The sequence below is a fragment of the Cupressus sempervirens genome, chromosome 3 (genome assembly GCF_028749045.1).
Source record: "Cupressus sempervirens isolate cs-2001-9-10 chromosome 3, ASM2874904v1, whole genome shotgun sequence".
Taxonomy (NCBI): domain Eukaryota; kingdom Viridiplantae; phylum Streptophyta; class Pinopsida; order Cupressales; family Cupressaceae; genus Cupressus; species Cupressus sempervirens.
In genome coordinates, this window is record NC_143120.1 from 599,175,246 (window position 1) to 599,201,716 (window position 26,471).

A 26,471-nucleotide genomic window follows, 5' to 3' on the forward strand; every position below is an offset into this window, starting at 1 on the left:
AGGCCACAATGAAACCCAAAAGAAAAATGAAGATGTGGGTACTAGCAGAAACCAGAGGAATGAGGGTTTCAACCGCTCCCATGATCAAGACTTTGGAAATCAAAGAGGAAGAGGTAGAGGATGTGGAAAAGGAAGAGGAGGCTTCTGTGGTACCTATTTCCATTGAAATGAAGAAGGTCATCGTGCCTTTGAATGCCCTCAATGACAAGGAAGGACAGATAGGAGAACTGAGGGCCAAGCTAGGGTTGCTCATGTGGATGAGGATGCACAATCATCACATTCAGAGGATGCAAAAAGAGGAGAGACCTTGGTAAATGAAAGAGTCCTACTAAGCGGTGAAAATGAACCAGGACAGTGGAGGAGTTTGTTCCGTACCAGATGCAAGTGTGAGGATAAATGTTGTGACATGATCATTGATGGTGGTAGCACTGATAACTTGGTATCAGAAGAGATGGTCTCTAAGCTAAAGCTCAAGAGGGAGAAACATCCCCAGCCCTGTCGGATTTCTTGGGTAAAAGATGATCATAAGGTCTTGATAAGTGAACAATGTTTAGTAAAATTCAAAATTGGGAGTTACCATGATGAAGTTCTTTGTGATGTTATTTCGATGGATGTTTGCCATCTATTATTGGGTAGACCATGGCAGTTTGATAGACATGTAGTGCATGATGGACATGCAAACACATACTCTCTGACAAAGGATGGAGTTCGCCACAAATTGAAGCCCATGAAAAAGGAAGGTGAAAAGGTATGTAGCAGTGCTAGGATTTGTCTTGTTGATGGAAGGAAGTTTTTAGATGGCATGAAACATCAGCATACGTGCTATGCTTTGATTTCTAGGAAAGATAAAGAAGGTAGTAGTGAAATACCATTTGAAGTTTCAAATTTACTAGGGGAATTTGGAGATATTATCTCTGATAATGTTCCAGATGGATTGCCACTAGTAAGGCAAATCAGTCATCAGATAGATCTGATTCCAGGAGCTACTTTGCCAAACAAGGCTACTCATAGGATGACTCCTACTGAAACAAAGGAGCTAAATAGACAGGTTCAAGAGCTATTGAGGAAGGGCTTGATTTGAGAGAGCTTGAGTCCATGTGCAGTACTTGCAATACTTGCACCAAAGAAGGATGGAGAGTGGAGGATGTGTATAGATTCTCGAGCTATAAATAGGATAACCATCAAGTACCGATTTCCTTTACCAAGGATGGATGATCTTATGGACTGCTTGAGTGGAGCTCAGTACTTCAAAAAGATAGATTTGAAGAGTGGCTATCATCAAATATGGATTCGAGAAGGAGATGAGTGGAAAATAACCTTCAAGACCAAGGAGGGTCTTTATGAGTAGTTAGTCATGCCCTTTGGATTGACGAACGCCCCAAGCACCTTCATGCGGCTCATGAATGAGGTACTTAAGAAGTTCTTGGGAAAATTTGTTATTGTCTATTTGGATGATATTTTAATTTTTAGCAAGACTTTGGAAGAACATTTACTGCATATTCGTAGTGTCCTTGAAAGGCTAAGGGAAGAGAAACTGTTAATTAATCTAAAGAAGTGTGTCTTTGCAAAAAGGGAGTTAGTCTATTTGGGATTTTTTATATCACCTGAAGGTCTCAAAATGGATCCAAAGAAGGTAAAAGCCATCTTGGAATGGCCTACTCCAAGGTCTGCTACTGAGGTAAGATCATTTCATGGTCTGGTTAGTTTTTATAGGAAGTTTATTAAGAATTTTAGTGGCATATGTGCACCCCTAACTGATACAATAAGAGGGGATAGAAAAGAGTTCAAATGGACTGCAGCAGCTGCGAGAAGTTTTGAATTGCTGAAGAAGAAGGTGACAGAACAGCCTGTGTTGGCACTTCTAGATTTTAGAAAAGTGTTCCAGGTGGATTGTGATGCTAGTGGCAGCGCTATTGGGGCTGTATTAAGCCAAGAAGGTAAGCCTATTGCATATTTTAGTGAAAATTGAATGATGCAAAGAAGAAGTATTCTATTTATGATCAAGAGTTCTATGCAATAGTTCAAGCCTTAAAGAAATGGAGGCATTATTTATTGCCAAAGGAATTTGTTTTGTATACTGATCATCAAGCATTACAGTACCTAAATAGCCAAGGTAAATTGAATCAGAGGCATATGAAGTGGGTAGAATTCTTGCAGAGGTATACATTTGTGTTGAAGCATAGAAGTGGAAATTCTAACAGGGTTGCAGATGCACTAAGTAGGAGATAGTCATTGCTTACAGTAATGCAGGTTGAAGTAGTTGGGTTTGATGAACTCAAGAATTTGTACCCCGAGGATCCTGATTTTGCTGAAGCATGGAAAGCTTGTAAAGAGCCTGTTGCTGTAGATAGAACAAAGTGGTTAGATTATTTGATTTAGGATGGCATGTTGTTCAAAGGTAGTCAATTGTGCATTCCAAGGAGTTCCATGAGGGAAAATCTGATTAACGAGAAACACAGTGGAGGGATGGCAGGACATTTTGGTCGAGATAAGACCATTTCCATTCTTAGAGAACATTATTTTTGGCCTCAAATTTCACAGGATGTGAAGAAGTTTGTACAGAGTTGCCAGGTTTGTCAAGTTGCCAAGGGGTTTAGTCACAATACTAGTCTATATCAGCCGTTACCTGTTCCATCAAGGCCATGGGAGGACATAAGTATGGATTTTGTTCTTGGATTGCCAAGGACACAAAGGGGTAATGACTCAGTATTCGTGGTGGTTGATAGGTTCTCCAAAATGGCACATTTCATTCCATGCCACAAAACTCATGATGTTGTCCATATTGCAGACTTGTTTTTCAAAGAGGTGGTAAGACTACATGGTCTTCCAAGGAGTATAGTTTCTGACAAAGATACTAAATTTGTGGGGTATTTCTGGAGGACATTGTGGAAGAAGTTGAGAATAGACCTAAAATTCAGTTCCACACATCACCCACAGACTAATGGTCAAATAGAAGTGGTAAATAGAAGTTTGGGCAATTTGCTAAGATGTTTAGTTGGAGATAAGCCCAAGGGATGGGATTTGATTCTACCACAGGCAGAGTTTGCTTATAATAACTCTGCAAATAGGAGTACTGGAAAATCACCATTTCAAATTGTATATGGGAATAGCCCAAGGACTGCACCAGAATTGAGGAAGATAGAACCAGGGGAAAGAACAAGTGCTGAAGCTGAGGAATTTGTTGAACACATCAAGTGTCTACATGAGGAGGTTCAAGCACATATTATCAAGATGAATCAAGAGTATAAAGTTAGGGCTGATCAAAGGAGAAGACATAAGGAATTCCAATTAGGGGATCTAGTCATGGTGCACTTACGAAAAGAAAGATTTCCAGTTGGTACTTACAACAAGCTGAAAATGAAGAAATTTGGCCCCTACAAAGTTTTGAAGAAACATGACTCAGGAAATGCATATGAGGTGGAGCTGCCAGATGGTATTCACATTTCTCCCATTTTCAACATTGTAGATTTAACAGAGTATCATGATGATGGTGCAAATGAGGAGCTGGTTTTAGAGCCATGTCCAATTCCTGCTTCTAAGAAGGAGGAGATAGAAGACATTCTAGATCATCATGTGGGTAGGAGTACCAGAAATAGGCAGTATGAAGAGTATTTGGTCAAATGGAAAGGACGGTCGATCGAGGACTCAACTTGGATTTTAGCAGCTGAGGTTTCCCATTTGGGATTTCCTCTACCATCCATAAAGTGACAGGGTCATTTTTCAATCTACCCTGGGTGTCTGATGCAGGAGCATCTAGAGGTATAAGGGCAATCCTGTGTCACCCAAAAAAAAAAAAGTGTACTTAGACTTAGTTTCTGTTTCATGTCTTTACATTTTTGGATACCCATTTGGCTCAAATAAAGGTTCCAACTCTCATAGTTCAACTATCAATGCATTTGAAAATCTTGAAAAAATAGGAGCATGTATTTGGGCCATCATTCCAATAAACTAGAAGGTGTGAATTGGCCAGATGAATGTAATCATGATTTAGAGCATTCCAAAAAAAGAATCAAGTCAATAGGCCCCATGGTTTGAAAGTTATTGCAGTTTTTTGAGTTTTGGAGACCTCCTAAGAATGCTTCAAATTCAGGTTTGGGGCATTAAATGACCTCGAAAAGGGTCAAAAAAATGGGGGATGAGTGAAGCTTGTCCATAGGGCTATAGAGCGCTTCAAGAGCTTTCCAAAAATGTAAACGGATCGTCAATCGGAGCTACGGTTCAAAAGTTATGTCTCCCGGAAGTTCGGCTACCATTTCTGGATTCTTCTAGATTTGCACCAACTTCTAACGTAGCTTCTGGAACCTTCTATTTTGTCAGTGGATGTCTACTAGCACTTTCTAGAATGTACTCCTAGTCCTTAACCCTTCGGGGTCTATTTAAGGAGATTTATGGCATTGTAAAAGGGCAGTTCGGAGTGGAGTTTGAGAGGAGGTACCATAAGGAGAAATTATCTCCAGATTTATGCTATTGTAAGCCCTTAGGGCATGCTTTTGAAGTTTATTTTCCTGTACTAGTTGTACTAGCTTATTTTCTCAGTTAATATAATTTCCCTTTTCTGTTATTTCCATTCTGTTCTTGGGTTGTGTCCCCATCAGAATCCCTCTCACTCGAACAAGTTTTTTTGTACTTCTCTATTTTGTCTTCTTTACCTCTCAAAATCCTAACAGCAAATTGTTGGAAATATAGATGGAGTAACTGAGAGGGAGGGGTGAATCAGTTACCACAAAAACAAATCTACAGATCCCTTAGATGTCTTAAATAACTAGTTACTACTGTCACTTGGTAGCCACACAAAAAAATGTTGTAACTCGGTAGATGAATTTTATATTAACTAATTACTGATCTTTAAGCATTCACAATTATTAACATGTATGCAAAATGAAATAACATGAACACAACAGACACCAGATTTAACATGGAAACCCAATATGGGAAAAACCACTAAGTAACTAGCTAACAATTTTCACTCTTTTGAAGTGAGCCCTATTAGGAGCCAACCGTGTTAAAGGTTACAAAACACACTATTAGGTGTGACCTTGTTAGAGGATTTAATCACCCTACTAGGAGTGGTCTTGCTAGAGGACTTTAGAAAAATTCAGTAGAACTATCCACCTTGTTAAAGGATTTACAAAATGGCTATTAAACCAACTTTGTTAAAATATTTACAAATCACTGCTACAATGATGAAAACATAATAATGAAGTGACCTGAATGAGATGCAACTAAAATTTGTTGTTACATATCTCTATTCTACTTCAATAGATCCTCACTAATTGAATACACCTTTACTGCTCCTCAATGATATCTAATCCTTCTGCAAAATTTTCTCACACTTCCTCTTTACACAATCAACTCACTTGCATGCTTGCTCATTCATACATCCATCCATACTTTAGAATTCACAACTTGAACTTTTATTTATACCTTGCAAATTGTCAAGTCAGCTCATTTACAAGTTACATTTACCAATAAATAATACATCAGTTGGCTACAGTCATTACATGAAACAATTAAATTTTATTTCCAAAAATAATAAAATCCTTCATTGGTCGACTCTACTCGGTAAACGCTACTCTATAAATGATTTCCATTGTTAGCCAAGTGAAGTTTGGTAAACACTAAAAACTCTAGAAAATCCTTTGGAGACCAAGTGAACTAGGTAAGAACTAATTTTCCTTTCTTGACCTTGTGAGCTCAGTAGAAACTAACTTCTGGGCCATACAATGCTTCAATGCTTGAGTGATCTCGGTAGAAGCTATCTTCATAGTGTAACTTCTAAAAATGCTCGATAGACTCTATAAATTTCTTTACTAAATATCTGAGCTCAGTAGACTCTATCTTTTGCTTTGCTAACCAACTGAGCTTGGTAGACTCTGTCTGATAACTGATATGACATTTGTGTAACATTAAAGACAACACATGATTGAACAATTGTATCTAACAATCTCCCTCTTTGGCATTGACAGCAACACAACATGTCATAGCAGAATGAAATTTGAAAACAAGTCTTTTTCTCCCTCTTAGATTTCATTCCACAAACTTCTCAAATATAGTAATCTCCCTCTGTGAACTAATTACATAACTTCTTTTCAAACATCAAACTCTTCACAAACAAATTCAAATTTTAGAAAGATATGACAATATACTCTCCCTCTTTGACAACATATGCCAAAGACAACAAAAACCAAATGAATAGCAATGTACCTTATGTACTAATTCATATGCAATGTTTCCATGATTATTCTGCATCAACTAAAAGATCTTCAACTTGATACCTATTGATGCATCACTTTAAACTTCATTTTAGTGAGCTTCAAATAGGGGAATGACCCCTAACTTACCTCTTAGATACAAGAATGCATCCTTAGGTAAAGGCTTGGTGAATATGTCAGCAATTTTTTCCTTTGTATGGAGATATTCTAATTTGATCTCCTTATCCTATACCAATTCTCTGACAAAGTGATACTTTATTGCAATGTGCTTGGTTTTTGAGTGCATCATTGGATTTTTAGATATGTTAATTGCACTTTTATTGTCACAAAACATAGCAACAGGTTCTTTGATGTCCTCCTTCATGCCTTCCAATAATTGTTTGAACCAAACAATATTAGAATAGTTTACTACTATTGCAACATACTCTACTTCTACTGTGGATTGAGATGTACAATTTTTTTTTTTTACTTGTCCAAGAAACCAACCTCTTTCCAAGAAAGAAGGCTCCTCCACTTGTACTCTTTCTATTGTCAATGTTTCATGCCCAATTTACATTAGTAAACACTTTCAAATCTAGATTACCTCCAAATTTGTACCATAATACATAATCTTCAATGCCTTTCAAGTATCTCATGATCCTTTTGATTGCCATCATGTGATTTTCTCTTGGTTTTTCTGAAAATATTGCTATAATACCAACTACAAGAGCAATATCTGGCCTTGTATGAACTACATACTGCAACTTTCCAATCATAGATCTATACAATGTCTAATCTACCTCCTTTGATTCATCATCCTTGGTAAGCTTTAGACTAGTGCACATAGGAGTTCCAACTAGTTTACAGTCTTCCATACTAAACTTTTTCAATATCTCCTTGATGTATTTTGACTAAGTAATGTAGATGTCATTCTTACTCTACTAAATTTGAAGACCAACAAAGAATTTGATCTCTCCAAAAATAGACATCTCAAATTCCTTGTTCATTTTCTCTAAAAATTCTTTGCAAAGATCATCATTCCCTCTGAACAAAGTATCATCCACAAATATTTCTACCAAAATAATCTTATTATCTGATCCTTCCTTGATATAAAAGCTATTGTTATTATTAGTTCTTTGAAAACCAATCTGAATAAGATAGTTATGCAATCTTTCATACCATGCTCTATGGGCTTGTTTCATACCATATAATGCTTTGTGTAATTCGCAAACCATGACCTTCTTGTTTGGATCAACAAAACCTTTAGGCTATTCAAAGTAGACTTCTTCATCTAGTATACCATTGAGAAATGTTGACTTGACATTCATCTGATAAACTTTAAATTCTTTGTATGTAGCATATGCAAGTCGGTCCTAACACCTTCTAGTCTTGCAATAGGATCAAAAGCCTCTCTATAGTCTATTCCTTCTTCTTGAGAGTATCTTTTGCATACTATTATATCTTTTTTCCTTGACACCTTACCATCTTCATTCAACTTATTTCTGAATACCCACTTAGTTCCAATCACATTTTTATCTTTAGGCCTAGGTACAAGAGTCCATGTTTTGTTTTTCTCTATCTACTCTATCTCTTCATTCATAGCCTCAATCCAAATTTCATTTCCTAATGCATCTTTGACACTTCTAGGTTCAAAATCAACAAGTGAACAAGTACCTTTCAACTTACTTCTTGTCATAGTTCCTTCAGATTTGTTTCCAATGATCTAATCTGGTGCATGATGTCTCTTGACATATTTGGCTAATACAAGTTCCTTGCCTTTTTAATGCATTGCATTATCATCCTCTTACACTTCAACTTCAAGTTCTAGCTATTATGTCTATTTCTTAGATCCTTCAAACTCGGTAGGCATTAGCTTGGTAGCATCAAAATGTGACTCGAGTTCTTGTAGCTCAGTTTGAACTTCTTGCAACTTAGTTACTAAAGACTCAGGAGTAGAAGATTCCTGATTAATATATATATTTGGCACTATATCAGGTTCAATGAAAAAAAATCTTTTGTAATCTTTTGGTTCCTTTTTGCTTTCTCCTTTAGTCCTTTCTACAAACTCATCAACTTTCACATGTGCACTTTCTATGACTTTGTAAGTAGACAAATTCAAACATCTATATCCTTTACTATTGCAAGAATATTCCAAAAATATTCTTTCATCACCCTTCACATCAAATTTGCCTTTTCTATATTCTTTCAAAATGTAACATTTGCTTCCAAATACTTTTAGGTAACTTACATTGGATTTATAGCCACACCATAACTCATAGGGGGTTTTGAATGAGTCCTTCTTCAGCTGTAATTGGTTGAAGGTATGAACTACAGTGCTGATAGCTTCCTTCCAATATTTGATAGCACTATTCTTTTCAATCATTAAAGTTCTTGCATAGTCTATGATAGATCTATTCCTCCTTTCAGCTATTCCATTTTTCTCAAGAGTTCCAGGAGTTGATACCTATCTTTTTATCCCTCTTTCAATGCAAAAGTTATTGAATTCATGGGAGATGAATTCACCACCTCTATCTAACCTCAAACATTTTTCTTTTTCCTGTTTCCTTTTGTACTCTGGCCAAATACTACTTGAACTCTTCAAATGCTTCTGATTTCTCTCTTAGGTACATGACAGTCATCATTCTTGAGTAATCATCAACAAAAAGAATGAAAAACTTTTCTCTAGTATAGCTTTCAATTCCAATAGGTCCACATAAATTAGTATGCATAATTTCTAAAACTTCTTCAGACTAATAGTTCTTACTTTTAAAGCTAGTCTTTCCCATCTTACCAATTTGAGAATTCTTGCATAGGCCAACATCAAGTTTCTTTATACTAGGGATGCCTCTAACTTTCTTGAATTTGCTTACTTTCACTAGATTATCAAAGTTCACATGACACAACCTTCTATGCCATAACCAACTTTCTTCAACCTGAGCACTAATACATGAACATTCACCAAGTTCAAGATAGAATAAGTTACCTTTTGTTTGAATGCTAGATCCAATCAGTTTTCCTTTGTCATCTAGCGGCCTTGCTTTTCCATGCATGAATTCTACTTTGAATCCATTATTGAGTAGCTATGCCACACTCAATAGATTGTATTTTAGACCTTCTACCCAATAGGCATTATCACATACAAGCTCTTTGGTTAGTGAGATTCTTCCTCTTCCTTTTATACAACAAGGTTCATTATTACCAAACCTCACACTACCATCATCATAGTTTTCAAAATGTTCAAACTTAGTTTTATCACCTATCATATGATGATAGCAACCACTACCTATGATCCATGTATCATTTTTTCTCACATGAGAGATAAGTGTCATTTTCTCATCATTATCATATTCATCTTTCACAACAATGTAAACAATCTCATCTTCTTCATCATCAGAATCATTAGAATCCTTAGCCATGAAGCATTTTTTCTTACCTTTGTCCTTGAATGATTTGAAATCTTTCTTGCCATTGCACTTGTGACCTTTTTCTCATCCTTGTTTTGCTTGTTTGGGCACCTAGTAGCAACATGTCCAATTTCCTCACATGGAAAATAGATTAGAGGAACATTACCTTTGTATTTTCCTTTGCCTCTAGAATATTTTCTTGCAAGCAAAGCTTCAACTACCTCAAGATCACTGTCTGAACTCTGTTCTAATTCTTCTTCTCTTTTTGAATAAAAATCCTTTATTTTCTTGCCTTTCTCTTTGAGTCAAATCTTGGCTTCAAATGCTGACTCAATGTTCTTTGAAGTTGGAACATAGTTATCTAGCTCAAATGTAGTCAATCTTCCTACTATGGCTTCTAAATTTATTTTATAATTTTCTTCACATATTCTTTCTTGAATTGCAGAAACTCTAATTGCATAAATAGGAAGTAATGTTCTAAGAACTTTACTTATAACTGTTTGCTCCTCAATATCTCCTCCAGAAGCCTTGATAGCACTGACAACTACTTTGACTCTTTCAACATATTTGGAAATGTTTTCATCCTCTCTCATCCTTATATAATCAAATTGTCCTCTTAGACTTTCTACTTTGGCTCTTTTCACATTATCATCACCTCCATAAATTTCTTTCAGCTTGTTCCACATTTCAAAGGCAGTTTTGTAGTTCTTGATATCATCAAATTTTTCATAGCTTAGGGCAGATGCAATGTCTATTATCATGGTTTTATGAGTCTTCTTATTAGCAATTTCATTAGTAGATAATGTAATAGAAGGAGTTACATATGCTTCATCTAGATATTTCAATCATGTATCTCCAATGGAAGTCAAATGGAGTCTCATGAGACCTTGCCATGCTAAAAAGTTATCCTTGTTAAGCCTTGGAATTTCCCTCTTGTAAGAAATCCTAATCTTTAGCTTAGATCCTTGAAATCCTTCCTATAAGCACTAAAAGCTCTAATACCAATTGTTGGAAATATAGATGGAGTAACTGAGAGGTGGGGTGAATTAGTTACCACAAAAACAAATTCATAGATCCCTTAGATGTCTTAAATAACTAGTTACTATTGTCACTCGTTAGCGACATAAAAAAATGATGTAACTTAGTAGATGAACTATGTATTAAATTATTACTGATCTTTAAGCATTCACAATTATTAACATGCATGCAAAAGGAAATAACATGAACACAAGAGACACCAAATTTAATGTGGAAACCCAATATGGGAAAAACCACTAAGTAACTAGCTAACAATTTTCACTCTTCTAAAGTGAGCCCTGTTAGGAGCCAACCTTGTTAAAGGTTACAAAACACACTATTAGGTGTGACCTTGTTAGAAGATTTAATCACCCTGCTAGGAGTGGCCTTGCTAGAGGACTTTAGAAAAATTTAGTAGAACTATCCACCTTGTTAGAGGGCTTACAAAATGGCTATTAAACCAACTCTGTTAAGAGATTTACAAATCACTACTAAAATGATGAAAAAGTAGCAATGAAGTGACCTAAATGAGATGCAACTAAATATTTTTATTACAAATCTCTGTTTTGCTTCAATAGATCCTCATTGATCCAATACACCTTTGCTTCTCCTCAAGGATATATGATCCTTCTACAAAATTCACTCACACTTCCTCTTTACACAATCAACTCACTTGCATGCTCACTCATTCATACATCCATCCATACTTTAGAATTCACAACTTGAACTTTTATTTATACCTTACAAATTGTCAAGTTAGCTCATTTACAAGTTACATTTACCAATAAACAATACATTAGTTGGCTACAGTCATTACATGAAATGAGTAAACTTTATTTCCCAAAAAAATGAAATCCTTGATTGGCCGACCTTGTTCAGTAAACACTGCTCCAAAAATTATTTCCAATGTTAACCAAGTGAAGCTTGGTAAATACTATAAACTTTACAAAATCCTTTGGAGACCGAGTGAACTTGGTAAGAACTAAATTTCCTTCACTCACCTTGTGAGCTCAGTAGAAACTAACTTCTTCCATAGAATCCTTCAGCACTCGAGTGAGCTTGGTAGAAGCTATCTTCATAGTGTAACTTCCAGAAATGCTTGGTAGACTCTGTAAATTGCTTTGCTAACCATATGAGCTTAGTAGACTTTGTCGTTCTCTTTTCTAACCAACTAAGCTTGATAGACTTTGTTTGCTAACTGATATGACATTTGTGTAACATCAAAGACAACACACAATTGACCAATTGTATCCAACACAAATTAGTAGATCAAATACCCTATAATGAAACTTTGAGTGTTAGATAAAATCCTTCTCACTTGAACAAATTTGTTCTTACTCCAAAAAATGTGTTGAAGGCATATTGCAACCCAATAAATTATTTTTTTGAAAACTCTACTTGTCGTTGCAATTTCAATGTTTTTTTTCATCAATGGTATAAAAAGCTCATCAAATCAACTGTTATTGGTGTTGATCATTTGACATGTTGAGCTATCTGTTTGGCATTGATGTGTCACATAGATCAGGCTAACTTTTGATAGATATGTCTATTGATACATTGGTGCATATTGAATGTATCAAATGTTCGATGACAATTTAGAGATGAAGGCTTTCAATGGGTAATTGTCAAAAGTTTGACAAAAATGGTGTCAAAAAATAGGTCCAAATTTACTAGTGAGTAAGTTTTTCATCTGGCTTGTTCACTAATGGCTCAACAATTTCAACAAACTGAGTTATTTTAGAATCAACTAAGATCCTTGAAACAATCTTATCTTTCAAATTTTTGGACTTATTTTCTTAATAGTAAGGTCATACGAGGGTATGAAAACCTTCTTCTCTTCATTTTGATCATGCTCAAGCATCAAGGGAAACTAAAAATTTCATCTGTGGAATTAGGTATAGTGGAGATCATTGGAATTGATCTTGATTGTATCTCTATTGTGATTGGGAAAAAATCAGTTTGCACAATTGAACTCATTGGTGTATGATAAGAGGATTTGATCATGAATAACTCAATACCATCTATCAATTTATCAGGTTGAGTAACTTGAAATTTTGTGAGAGTTGGAAAATCCTCAAACACATTCCCTAAATGCTCACATTGTTCGGTTGTTAAAATGGGAGAAGCCATCAAAGACATAAGAAGAGCCAATGTATTGACTTCTGAGGTTAGGATAGAAAGTTTCAATACAATGGAAAATGAATCCAAATCATCATCTATCATACCTAGAAAAATAGCTTCCTACATAAATGATTCCTAGGCTTGTGCAAGTCTTGGAGGAGATATGATCATGACTTCTCATTCTTCCTCCTCATCTTCTTCATAAATCTCTTCATCTACTTCTCCTTCTAACTCTTGAATTTTTTTAGGTGTCTAAGGTAATATAAATCCCTTTCCACCTTTTAAATTGAATTTGACAAATTTCTTTATATCATAAGAAGATACTCCTTCTTTACCAACAATTTCTAATTGCAACTTTCTTATAGGAGGACCAAATCTTCCACAATCGAAACCGAACTTTTCATTGACCCTTTTAAGACCTTTTATTTTTAACCACTTGTTGGTACTTTCTAGAATGGATTAAAATTTATCAAGGATAGAAGTACCTTCCTTTTGTTTCCATTGAAAAGGGAAAGGGAATTGTTTATCAAAACCAACCTGAAGATATTTTGGATCAAGAATATTACCTATATCTTCAACTTGGAAATGAGATGGGATCTTGAGCATATTAAGATCAATGATTAGTTGTAAAGTCAAAATGTAGTAGTTCATTTTTATTATATCCAATTCTATCCGTACGTCAATCCAAATATCTTCTATACGATGGACATAAGTAAATGCTCTCTTGATTTTTGAATTCATCTCTCTATAATAATTTAAAAAATGGCTTTGAAATGCTTCAATGTAACCAACTAATTCCATGGCATTTTCTTTGTGTATAGAATTTATCATGTAATGACCAATCACCAAGGGCTTAGTAGAAGATATACCAAAACCTAGTCTATGCAAAGTATGTTGATTAGATTGAACCTCCATGAGTTGTCCAGCTAATTCCATTAAAATGATCATGTTGGTAGCATACCTAGGTAAGGTATATACTTCTCCTTTGAAATACCCAACTCTTAAATAAATAAAAGTTGGAAACTAAATAAAGATGCAACCATATTGATTAACCTTGTCCAAAGCCCCATCTGGCACCCTTTTGACATAAAATCGCTTATCAAAAAGCACCAAAAATGCCCAAAGAAAGCATCTTGAAAACTTCTGTAATCATATTTACTATTAGTCAAAGTGATATGATCATATTATTCCCAAACTAGAATTTGAAGATGATATCCTTTGGTTGAAAGTCTAGAAAAGGATCCCATAGCAATAACAATGTAGACAAGATAGGAATTAATGTAAAACAATGTCGGCATTCCTACATTAAGCAACTTCTCACAAAATACAGTTTTGATTAGTTCTCCCAAAAAGATTTGTTCCTTATTTTTCAATGATTTGAAAAATGAACTTATACAGCTATGGTTCAAAATCATTAGAATCTTTGAGACAATGTATTCTGATGAGAAGAATAATTAGGTCTTTGTATTCCATCTTGAAACTAGATCTATGAATGGTATTTGGCCATCTTTAGAAATTTTTTCTCTTTGAATCCAACCAATATAGATTAACAAAATTCTAATAATTTCCCTTATTCACATTCCATATCTCCAAAGATGTTTCTTTGGTTAAATCCACACACTCTGCACTTTGCAACATTTTGAAAATTTATTCAATAACCTTAGGATCAAGGCTTATAATAACATTACTATCAACATCCTTGATGGTTTTTGACTTTGTATTGAAACACTTTGTACATCCGAGAACAAATTTTGGTTCTAGGGCATCCATAGGAAAAGAAGTCACCAAATGAATATTACTCCTTTTAATTTGTTTCATTTCATGACTAGTGGGAGCTTCTATCCATCCCAAGAAATTGGTCATATTTGCATGCCCAATCTATCTATATAACATACTATCAAGAAATAGATGTAACCTAGGATGGAGTTGAATGAGACAACTCTTTATCATATTGGTATTTCATTTTATTTTCTTGATCTTGCAGATGAGGGCATCCCTTGTGCTTGTGTTGTAACATAAAAATTCCAAAATTTGAACACATCATCAGAGGATATTGTTTTCGTAAAATTGTTGATTCTTGATCAACAAGAAAGCTTTAAAGTATGCATTAAACACTTCAAAGATCTAATCTAATGATCTTGAAAAGAGACAACATGCATATTATGAGGTGGAAGTGAGTATTTATGAATATTCTTTAAGACATCAAAGTGTAATACATGGCAATACACGGAAATGAAAAATTTTGACTTTTAAAAAGTGACTTTAAGTCAAAAATGGGTTTTCAAGATATTATTGCACGAAAAATGAATTACATGTATATATGACATACAATTAGGAATGAAAAGTGATATTGCATGTAAATATGGATGAAAATTGAGTTTACATGTAATTTCATGTAAAAGATGAGATGCAATGTGTGGTGACATGAAATTGAAAATTATATGTAATTTCTCACGAACTGTAATGGCGATTATCGAAGGAATCAATGTACTGTGCCTTGGCATGTAATGATGGACACGGAATGAAAAGATGCACTTTCATTCATTGATGGAAGATGGAGTAAAGTGAAATGTTCTCAAGTTCTTGGGAAAGAACTAACAAATTCTTCCAAATGAAGAAAAAAAAGAAAGCAAGCAAGCAAACAACCAAAAAAAACACAAAATAATTACATACCTTTAAACATGTCAACAAGAAAGATACCTCAACATACAAACTCAAATTTTTGGAATTTGGGAAAATACCAAAAGTATGAAAATGAGACTATTCATCATTTTTAAAGAGAAAAATCACTTTTCATGGCATCTATATCAACAAATGTGAAACCTCAAGCTAAAACATGCATCAAATTAGTAATAAAAGCATGAATTAATTAGAAAAAAGGGAAAATTTCCTCTTACTTGAAGATTAATAAGCTAAATAAGAAGTGAATGAAGTTCCAACTTTGACATATTCTCAAAAAAACTTGGACCTGTTCAACCTTGCAATGATGAATTTAAAATGAGCATCCAATGAGGTTTTTTTGGATGAGAATGCCCAAGACATGCCCTAAAATCCATCCCAATTCTAGTGTTTTTAATAAATGCAAGATAATGGGACATTTTTATTCAAAAATGTGGTTTCAATCTACATTTACATGAGTCATGTTTAGCATTGAAATGCAAAAATGTGCTTCTCAAAAGCAAGAATATGGATAGGAACTCCAAAGTGCCTCTTCCTTAACTAAAAACATGATTAAATTTTCCAAAATAATGGATGTTTTTGCCTTAAAATGTGACTGCATCATGCCACAAAATGCATCATGTTTGCAAGGAATCCATCATTTTTGCAAGGAGAATGAATTGAAATGCAAAAATACCCCTTTAGGAAGAGATCTCAAGACGTCTCATGAAAAAATTTGGGCAAGATCACCAAAATGTGTTCTTGGAAGCCATAAACTTGCACATTTTACCCTTGGAATGTAAAAACAAGTTCTTAAAATACATTTACATGTGTCTTTTAAGAATCACACCTTTTAGATGCAAAGATATGTTTTAAATTTTTCAAAATTGACCTCTATAAGACAAAACATAGATTTTTTGTGTTATGACATGTTTTCAAATGGAGCCATAAGCAAGACACACTTTTTAGGTGTTATTGCATATTTTTCAATTACACAAAAATGTGTCTTATGTCCAAATATATAGCTTTTGGGTGCCTTTGCATATTCTAAAACATATGTAATTACATTTTTTTGTGTTTTAACATGGCATTTCCGTTCTAATTGCACCTTTTGGGTGCCTTTCCATGTTTTGAATCTAAATATTCTTATAAACATGTTTGCACAAGTTAAGTGATGAAGTAAGCACATGTCAGTTTAATTTTTGAATAAATATTACTCAAATGAGGTATAAATAACATTTACACTATATAGTTAATATAGTATATGAAAATATTATATTAAAAAATAATATTTACTAGAGCATTTGATTTAAAACTCAAAAAGTAAATCAAACAATATAGTTAGTATAGTCACTTAAGTGAAAAATTAAAAAACAACTCAACTTAAAAATATAGCATAAAGTGCACTATAGTTACTTTAAGCAAAAAATTGAAATGATAAAGTAAATTAAAAACATAACATAAAATGAATTCATATTATATTTTTCAAAAAGTGAATGTCAACTTAAAAATATAACATGATATTTTTAATGTGTGTAGTTGCACCTACAAGGTTCACTTTTTGGGCACAAAAACGATCATATCTTTTGATTGGCAACTTTGATTAAGCCTTAATATAGATCAAATCGAAGGAAAAATTGAAAGAAATGACTTTAGGAAAACCAAAGGATCAAAAGCCAACAAATATACACTAAAAATGATAAAAAGAATGTTGAAGGCTTCAAAAATCAAGTATAGCCTCAAAAAATAGAGAAACTAAAAAGACTTCATGAAAGCCTCCAATAAAAGGATTCATTATATCAATTGGAATTGATTGGTTGATCAATCCAGCCAATTAAATAATGAACTAAACTTAGAGAAATGTGGAACTAAGTTGAAAAAGTTTCATACTATTACCTACATTTTTTGGTGACAAAATGTTGGACAACATGACCCATTTCATGACAACATATCCCTAGGGACATATCAAATATGGTCAAATAGGCCAAAAGGGGTTATAGGGTACCCTATGACCTATTTCAACCCATTCCATGATAACATATGTCCCTATGGTTCCTAATACCCCTAAGGACATATCTCATTTGTTTGAATGGGCCAAAAGGGGTCATAGGGTATCATATGACCTCTTTTAACCCATTTCCTGACAACTTACATTCTCAGGGGTCTTAGGGCCCCTACAAACATATGTCATTTGTTCGAATGGGTCAAAAGGGGTCATAGGGTATCATATGACCACTTTCAACCCATTCCATAACAACATAGATCCTTAGTAATCTTAGGACCCATAGAGACATATCTCATTTGTTCAAATGGGTCAAAAGGGGCCAGAGGGTATCCTATAACCCCTTTTGACCCATTCCATGACAATACAACCCCTAGGAACATATCCCATTTGTTCGAATGGGTTGAAAAAGGATTATAGGGTATCCTATGACCCCTTTCAATCCATTCCATGAAAATATACAACTCTAGGGATCCTAGGACCATTAAAGACATATTTCCTGTGTTTGAATGGATTAGAAGTGGACATATAGTATCATATGACCCCTTTCAACCCACTCCATGACAATATATGTCCCTAGGGTTCCTATGACCCCTAGGAACATACCTCATTTTTTTAATGGGTTGAAAAGGATCATAAGATATATTATGACCCCTTTCCACCCATCTGACATATGAGATATGTCCCTAAGGATCCTAGGACCCTATGGAACATATGTTGTCAATTAATGGGTCAAAAGGACCCCTTCTAACCCATTCAAACAAATGAGATATGTCCTTAGAAGACCTAGAACCATTAGGAAACATATGTTTTCATTGAATGGGTTGAAAGGGGTCATAGGGTACCCCATGGCCACTTTTGACCCATTCAAACACATGAGAAATGTCTCTAGGGGTTCTATAATTGCTAGGAATATATTATGTCATCAAATGGGTCAAAAGGAGTCACAAGTTATCTTATGACTAACCCCCTTTGACCCATTCAAACATACAAGATATGTCCTTAGGGGTCCTTGGACCTCTAGGAGCATTTTTTTCATCGAATGGGTTAAAAGGTGTCATAGGGTACCCTATTAACTTGTTCAACACATTCGAACATAGGAGATATGTTTGTATGGGTTATTCGACCTCAAGAAACATATTTTGTCATTGAATGGGTTGAAATGGGTCATAAGGTACCCTATGACCCCTTTAAACTAATTCAATTGTATTATATATGTGTCTAAGGGTACTAGAACCCCCTTAGAACATATGAGCTAGCTTCACCACTCAGTTCATTGGATAGCCCCCATAAAATTTTAGGACCTTGACTTATTCACTCCGACTGGGACTCATTTCAGTAAATCAATTAGTAGAGAGAGGTAGGCAGGTGAAAGTTGCTTGCACTATTGTTTGTTCCATTGCTTGGGGGTAGGTGCGATACGAAGTAGTGGTGCCCATCAAATTTTAGGGAGAAGGTGGAAGGTGAGATTGCTTGGTTCGATGGCTCAAGCCCTACTATTCTATGGGCGGCCCCTTATAATAGTAGGGGCCTTTGTAGTTTGGGCATGACATTACCAGATTTGGATGCCACTTTTGGCATTGATGCCAAGTTGTATTCTGATAGCCCTTCAACCATCAAACTTCACAATTTTGCAGTTCACAATTTTACAGAATATAAAATTCCAACTCTTGCATCTATATCGCCCCAAATTTATAATTTTAACAAATATTTTATGTTATATATATTTATTTGTTTATATGTATATATATATATATATATATATATTTTTTTTAAAATTATTTTTTGATATGTAGATGATTGTCAAATTTAACCTAAATAGTAAATGTTAACATTAACACACTCACACCCTCCCACTCCATCCATTTTGCCATTGTAGAATGCCTATCAATATTAATTACTATGAAAATATAATAATTATTTCTTATAGTTTAATCTATATTAAATCGTTTCACAAATGAAAAACAATGTGTACATTTATATCAAATTAGAGATTTTCTTTAATTTGTTTTTATATTTTAAAACATTTATCACAATGTTTGTAAATTTCATTATGTAGGAAATTAGAAACATATATCTAATTTTATAGTAATTGAAAAAGAGTTAACATAAAATAATATTTCTTTTCCATTTTAGGACTTTTAAGATCTAGATCATTGAATAACTTGTTTTTAGTAAAAATTATGACAAATTAAAATTGCAGTAAATCTAGCAAAATTTGTGGAAGCAAATGGTGAGTCCCGAAAAATTGCTCCTATAACACACATTGGTATAGACCAATCAAACTTCTAATAAAATATTTTATTCTTTAGAAAATTTAAAAGAAAAAATTAAAACTTAATAAAAATTATGATTAGTGTTTAAATGCAAAAAAAAAAAAAAAAAAAAACTTTTGATTGGTCCAAATTATTTTTTGGTGAAATGAATGGAGTATTGAATATTTATTATTTAGCAATAAAAATAAGAAATGTGATAAACAAACATTAGTCTTATTCTAATATTGTTATTTATTCATTTTGAATATACAATTATAATTTATATATTTTTTTCTTAATTTTGAAAAAAATTGATTTTAACTTAAACTATTCTATTTAAATTATGTGTTAAAAAATATTATAATGTTAAACATTACAACAACATAAAACATAATTATATGAATTTTTAGTTTTAAAATAATTTAATATTTTAAAAAAATACATAAATTTTAAATTAAAATAATTATATTATTAAATAAATTTATATTATATATTTTTAAGATTATTAACTTACATATTTTTACTTATTACTATAAAATTAAAGCTAAAAATTTCAAAAATACAAAAAGTTGAAGGCTTAAAATGTTCAAATGTTGTTAAAAAAAATCAATTATTAAAAAGAATGATGTAGTATCAGGAACTAATAATAATACATTTGGTTCAACAATTAGAAAATCTTGTGAATTGCATGCCATGCAATAACCTTTACCAGAATACAGAATGAATAGAAACTCTCGTGAATGAACACAATGCAAAAATCTCTTGTAGAATGCAGAATGAATAACAACTACGTATAATTTTAAATATGTATGATTTGTAAGGTATGGTCTTGGGTGGCATGGCATCCAACCATGTCAAATTAACTAGTTGGGTAGTTGTGGCACCGACTACAGTGCAACATATTTGCACTGGTCATATGTCATGTGCATTAACATTGGCATGGTCATGGCTAATATGTCAAATCACATTCGTCCACCCTTAAGAAAAAAATGCAAATATTTGTTAGAACTACACAAAATGCAAGGCATAAGCTATTTTGGGATTAACAATATTTTTAATTTTACATATTTTGATTAAGTAAAAATAGGTTTTAGAGGACCCAAAACCTTTAACAAAGTATCAAGAAGTATTAAGAGTAAAACATGATAACTAGCAGCATTGAACCCTTAAATGAAACACATAAAGTCTAACAACAACGTTCACAAACTAACATGCCCCATAGAGATCAGGGACAAACATATAATTAGGAGGCCAACCATAAGAAAAGCTGAAAAACTAGCAAAAGGATAGCAAAAAACCAACACCCAGACAACTACATAGTCTTTAGCAGGTCAACAGCTTGATCTGCCAAAATATGCATGTCTCTAGAGTACCCTTATCATTTCCTCCATCTTGTTCACATCCACGCCCTTCTTGGAATGAGCCCTTATGTGCTTACTTGGTCCCTGGTTCTCAATCATAGTAGGGGAATCATGCCCTTTATCCTACTCAAACATTTTCAGAAGATAGCTAAAATTATCTGCCATTGTCTTTAAAATGTTGCTATTATGATCAACCATCTTCTTAGTCATCATTTCAATATTACCCATTCTGGCCTCCAAGTTGTCCATCATCTTCTGAGTATCCCTATTAGCCTTCTCCAAAACCCTATTTTTATCTTCAAACATTGCAATCTTTTTCATTAGATTTTTTACCTCTTCAACATTACCTATTACTTCATATATCGGGTCAATATGCTGACCCAAAGTGTGTTCCCCTTTGGCCATCTTGCTAATCTGCTCAAATTCCTTAAAAATAATCTGAATTTGTTGTTTTAGGTTCCCAACTTCCTTTAGAATGGTCCCAGGATACCCATAAGCCCTTTTGTGAAACCCATCTCTCCCTCATCCTTGTTATGATTAGGGGGTCATTCCTACCCATCATAATCCTCTTTGTCCATAGCCATATTCTTAATTTTACATGTTCTTTTTCTTTAGTTAAATTAATTTATTATATTTTTGTATGTAATTTTTCAAAATTTAATTACAATTAGTGAGTTGTTAATATTAGTATTTAATATATAACAACATAGATTATATTCAAAATTACAATTCTAATAATTTAATATTATCTTTGATTTATTTTTAAAAATAAAAAATATTCTTGTCATAGATATTTTTCAAAATTTTTAATATCACATTAATTATACCTCTATGTTGTAAATCAAAAAATTTAAAAATAAAATTAATATACATAAGCTAATTTTTACAAAAGTACTTTTCTAAAACAATATATAATAATTACAATATAGGTTTATATTTTTATTTTCATTATAAAAATCAAATATATTTATAAAATATATAGGTGAATTTATTAATCTATTTTCACTTCTTCATATTATATTTCTATATACATTTAAATCATTATATTTTACTTGTTGTTTTGATTAGTTTTGTAATTAAATACCATTCAAATTTAATGAGTCACATCGTAAACTTAATTTTTTTTCCTAAGTATAATCTTAAAATCAAATATCATTGTCTATACATATATAATTATTTTATTGATACATATATTTATAAATACAATTTTACATCTTTATATAATTTTTTAATATTTTATAGTGTATTAGTTATATAGATAATACAAACTCATAAAGATAGAGAAACTTATAAGTAATTGAAAGGTAATTATTATGATTATATATTATTATTAATAATAATTTTAAATATTTAGCAGTAATGAATTTATATTATTATTGTACTTGACGTAGGCAATGTACTATTGCATTCACCTCTATTTAATTAAGCAATAGTTGTGCACTCATGAACCAATCATTAATTAGTATTTTTTTCCTTATTTGGTTAATACTATAGTTTCCATAAATATTTATTAATTTGAAATGCTATATAATTGATTTATTTCAATTATGATTGGCTCAATAAAAAATACTCTTATAAGACCCCTTTTTTTCGTATGAATACTCCATATACATTATTTTCTACAAGATTTTAGAATCAGTTAAATATTTTAAAGTAATTTTTCAATTAATACGTTATTAATAATGACTTTTCATTTTCATAAATATATTTAATACAAGAATTAGTTTTGTCTTGGGCCAAATATTCCTCTAAACCTTATGTACTCATTAAAGTTGTCACTTTCCTCCTATTTGTAATAGGTGAATATGACATAACTGTCATGGGTGAATATGCCAAATCTTTACTCTAATATTAAAAAATTAATCAAGAGAAGTGCAATTTCCTATATTACATATCTTATCTATCTAATTATGGGGTCAAATTAGTAAAAATGATAATTAATCATTAAACTAATGTTGATCATATTAAATTAAGCTTAAATACTTATATGATTATAGTATTCATTCTTTATTACATATATTGTATATATTTTAGGAGAGTATTTTATTATTTTAAATTGTTAATAACCATTCTAATATTTATTAAATTTTACTAATTATTAACTATTAACATTGTTAAAATAATAAATTAACTTACTATTACAAAAAACTACAATTAAATGAATAAATTTATAAAGCTACTACTAGTGTTTATATTTTCTTATGATATTTTTATTATTTTAAATCTTAGTCAATAGAATAAAACAATATATATAAGAGAAAATTCAAATTAATGATTTATACTATAGCTATTTTAGTTATATTCTAATTTTTTAAAAAGTAAATTAAATTATTATTAATTTTAAAATTATAAAGGCAAGTACATGAAATTATGTGGCACTTGTTTACATTATATAATGATAATAATTACTTATAGTAGCTAAGTACAATTGTATCATTTATGACTTTTTAATGTTAACGAGTGAATTTTATTTTTCTTTCTACCAAGTAGAATTAGTTATTTAAAATTATGATATAGAATTAACATAGTGCACTAGTAGAGATGCAAATTTGTTATGTTTATAAATAACATTATTTTACTCTTATTTCATTGGTTAAAACAATTGGCCTCTTATATAGGCACTATAAAATTGGAATTTTTTTAAGTTGTGCAATCTCTATAATTACCTATATAATTTATAATTAATTCAATATATCTAATTAAATAATCAATTACTACTTGTTAAAAAATAAATGAAATTCTTAAACTTTAACTCTCATGATAAATATTATGAGTATGTGACAATTTAAAATTGTAAAAAATTATCACTTATATTATGATTATAAATATATTATAAATTTATTACATAACAAATAAAACTATAACTAAGTTAAATATTTAAATTTAAAAGTAATTAAAATTAAATAAAATATTTATAATATAATTATAACTTTTTTATTTCTATTATAATATATATGGCAAACTTTGTGACATTTGTTAGTTCATATATGTACATATGTATATGTATATAAGAATGACTTGTTTGGAAGAATATTTAGATTAAATTATGCCATTGAAATTTTAAATATAATTTTTTTTTTAAAAATGATACATTGTAATTAAAAGAGTACAACAAAAAAATCTAGATTTATACTTTGTGAAAGAAAAAAAGTTGTTTAAATAAATTTACTTACCATTTTGAAAAATAATATTTTTCACATAACAAAATAGTAATAATAAATTTATTAATATAATTAAAAAAATCATGTAAACACTTAAATTATATTAATCCGTGACACTTTGTTAAGTTCTGACAATATATAAATTTTTCGCACACTTAGTAACTACGCGTACGAATGTAGTTGGATACATACCATACATAACAATGGGGCCAATACATCCAGCAGCTGGTGCCGGTAGTCGTTGTCACCCAATCACTATGGGAACCCTTGCATGTCATCTCGTCGTTCTCTTGATGTGACATTTATAGGTATAGTGCTCACTATTGGCTATGAGGCTAGTAAATATTTGACCAAATAGCACATGCTAGATGTGAGGGATGTTGCAAGAATGCACATTGGAGACACACATCCCTTGGATTTTGTGCTCAAGTCTCTAGGCAACTGTATAGTGGGCAATTATATCATTCGCAGAGTTGTCAATCTAACGACCAAAATCCTAGAATACAGTCTTGAAAATGTCAAAATCCATTTTGATCCATAAAATTTTTAACCTCTTTTTCATTTTCATTCTTTCAGTTTGTGTCGACCTTTCTCGTGCAATTCTTTTCTTACAGTTTTTGAGAACATTCCAACCAATGAGGCTTAGACCTACTACAAAAAATGATTATCTTATTCCTTGGCTCAAAGCTCTGGGATGTACTAGTGATTAGCTTCCTCCTCCAAATGCTTGTTCAATGATTCAATGATTTGTGCACTTTATTAAAATTAAAATTAAAAAAAGGTGTAAAATGTCAATGGATTTCTGGTTGATTTTTTGTGAAGTTAAATGGCTTAGATTAGAGATCAAGTTCAATCTTCAATGTGAAATAGATGAGTCTAGGGATTGTAACCTTATTATCTGAAAAAACATTTTTTTTTGGCCGACCCCTTATTCTTAATTGGAATGGTACCATGAATTAGTTTTGATAAAATAAGGATGAGTCCCTTTGCCACATGCAGACAACCAAAGTTGAGAGAGACATCTTTTATTTGTACAAGCATAAACGTCAATTATGAGTGGTATAGTAGTTCATGTCTCAAAGAATGTAAGGACAAAATATGCTAAGGGGGCTGGCATATTATATATTGACTAGCAATGTCTGGTGTATGGTTTATTGAGTAGCTAACTCGTAGCTTTCGATAGCTAAATTGGCTCTGTTTGGTGTGTTATGAAAAAAAATATAATTGTGACCAATTTTGCTAAATGTATAAGATGTGCATTAAGCATTCCTCACTGGTATTGAATTAGTACTTATATGTAAGGAAGCTTGTCATTGCATATCATTAGGTTAGATATAAGGATATTATTGTTGGCATGGCTTTAGTATTGGGAGAGATCCTTCCATATGTTGAATAGCATGGTCTGAATCGAATATTTGGATTGTCTGGTATTGTCCACATATTTCTTGTTTCAGAATACATTTCTTTTATAACTCAACTAGCTTATGTTATTGGGTGTTATTACTTTTTAAAGAATTTTATCATGCATTCGATGTTCATAACTATTTTATCTATACAAGCATAAATGTCAGTTATGAATGGTATAGTAATTCATGTCTTGAAGAATGCAAGGACAAAATATGCTAAGGGGGCTGGCATATTATATACTTATTGGCAATGTGTGGTGTATGTTTTATTGAGCAACTAACCCATGCAAGCCTTGGATAGCTAAATTGGCTCTATTTGGTATGTTATGAACAAAAATATAATTGTGACTAGTTTTGCTAAATGTATAAGATGTGCATTAAGCATTCCTCATTGGTATTGGATTAGAAGTTATATGTAAGGAAGCTTGTCATTTCATATGATCAGGTCAGATATGAGGATATTATTGTTGGCGTGGCTTTAATATTGGGAGAGATCCTTCTATATGTTGAATAGCATGGTCTAAATCAAATGTTTGGATTGTCTGGCATTGTCCACACATTTCTTGTTTCAAAATGTATTTCTTTTATAACTCAAGAAGCTTATGTTATTAGGTGTTAGAACTTTTTAAAGAATTTTATCATGCATTCAATGTTCATAACTATTTTATCTGTACAAGCATAAATGTTAGTTATGAGTGGTATAGTAATTCATGTCTTGAAGAATGTAAGGACAAAATATGCTAAGGGGGCTGGCATATTATATATTGACTAGCAATGTGCGGTGTATGGTTTATCGAGTAGCTAACCTATGCAAGCCTTGAATAGCTAAATTGGCTCTGTTTGGTATGTTATGAACAAAAATATAATTGTGACCAGTTTTTCTAAATGTATAAGA